Raw genomic sequence first — 2,345 nt, forward strand, 5'->3', positions numbered from 1 at the left:
ATTCTTATCTTTGTCTTCAGCGTTCTTGTGCTCCCCTCCTTTGCTATGACTGTGCTGCCTTTGGCGTAAGAGTTCGGCCATTTTCTAATTTTCGACCCTGTGGGTCTCATTGATGGCCAGTAGCTCGGCGTGGTTAGGGTTCGAGGGAGCATGGCTATGTTCGTCCGCCATGCGTCGTGACCTGCAAAAAAGATTAAGAGGTACAAAGGGTAAAGAACTGTGGGTTAGAAAATTTTGAGCCCTACGGTGGGCGCCAAATGTTCCTGTGTGAATGTGGATATTCCGATGTATAGCTCGTCTTGCTGTCGCTCGAGCTAGTTTTTCTTGGAACAGGAGTGTGGAACGTCGTCTTCTAATAAGAGAAGTGGCGTTGGGTACCTACAAAGGGACTCTAACACTCAAGTAAGTAAGAGTGTGTGAGTATTTAGAGTAAAACAAAATGAATTGCGTACCTGTGACTGAATGAGTCACTTATATATTAAATTACTTTTAGACCGTTATTCGTATTTCTATTACTGATTTTGATAGAATCTTTTATTGGTGGTCCGATATTTGGAGCTTTAGAATTTAAGTGTGAAAAAATTTACGAAAAAATTATTTTATCTTACCGATTCTGATTCCAAAATTATTGGTGTAGGTCGATTTTAAGATAATGGATCAAATATAAATTTTTATTATTCGCAGGCAGAGTGAATTCTATAAACAGAACGGAGTCAAATAAAGTAAAAATCCATCAAGTTGCCACTCCTAAGTCTCGAGTTATTCATGCACACGTAAAAAAGAAAAAAAAAATCTTAGTGATGAGATGAATTTGGTGCTATCGGCACAAGAAAATCGAAATATTATTTGTGCTACGTGGTACTAAAGCTAAGAGATATTGACGATAGTAGTTTGACTAGTAGTTGAAGATTTGGAGTTAATACAAATATTTTAAGTGAACAAAAATACCAAAGAATAGATAAACCTCAGCTTCTGTTGTGCTTTTCGATTAATAAAGATGATTGATAGATAGGCATTTAACAAGATTAGAAACAAACATGTGTCGTCACAAAAACCAATAATTCAAAATAAAATTATTATACGGAAGCCAAACAAAATAAACGGTTCAATACGTGTGGGCTCATGAACATGTTCCCTACAAGAATGAACTAAGCTATGGAGCCATGACCATCCCAGACGTGGAGGAAAAGAATCGACTATATAAACCTAAAAAGGGTGTGATATTTTATTTTATTTTTATATATTAAAATCAGTTATTATATATTTATATATAAATAAATATATATTATTTAATTTTTTTTAAATATTTATTTTATTTTTGATAACTAATTTTAAATGTACATTTTATATTTTGATGTACATTTTATAGCATAATTATTCATTTTATAGGACATTCATATATCACGTCTGTGTCCAAATTCCAATTAGTCAATATTTGTTATTATTTTTCATGCAAAATAGTCATTTTCAATATATTCGAACCCAATTTAGATTAGGATATCATTTCAATAAAGACACTAAAAATATATATTTTTTAAAATATTTATATGTGTTATGATATTATTGGATATCTTTATTAAATCTGTTAATAATTTATTTTTTAATAAATCAGAACAAAATCGGTTTATTATAACAATAATAATAAACCCAGTTGTCCGCATTATAATTATTAGACCCGATTTAATCCAATCGATTTACATAATCTAAACTGAATTATGTTTAAATTTTTTTATAAAAAGACAAGTATATCCCTAATTTTTATTTAAAAAAAATGATCTAGTGGGTTATGTAAATTAGTCGGTTCGACTGCAATTAAGTTTATTGTTATTGTTTTAAAAAAATCGATTTTTTATTCTAGTTTATTAAGAAATTTAAAAATAATCAATTCATTTTTTTTACCAAAGATAGAAGACTCGAACCTGCAACCTCTTACATGAATATGGAAGAGACTATATCATTTAAACTATAATTTATTATCACCAATTTATTAATACGTTCAATAATAATATGACACGTAAATATCTCTATAAAAAGACATTTTACGCATTATGAAACATCGTCCTTTAGATTAAAATACTTTTATAGATAGATTTAAGAAATTAACGGTATATCATAGATACTAAAAATTAATTATTAAATTAATTATTTATATATAATACATATTAAAATATAAAATATATATAAAAAATAATTTAACCAATATGTATATACAGTGACTTTTTTTATAATTATTTTATTTATTTTAAATTTTAAATTCTTTAAAAATAAAAAATTTAAAATTTAAAAAGAAAAATTAACGTTGACTAACTAAAAAATTGTTCTTATACTTTCTATTTTCGAAATTA

This window comes from Arachis duranensis, chromosome 5, assembly GCF_000817695.3.
Source record: "Arachis duranensis cultivar V14167 chromosome 5, aradu.V14167.gnm2.J7QH, whole genome shotgun sequence".
Taxonomy (NCBI): domain Eukaryota; kingdom Viridiplantae; phylum Streptophyta; class Magnoliopsida; order Fabales; family Fabaceae; genus Arachis; species Arachis duranensis.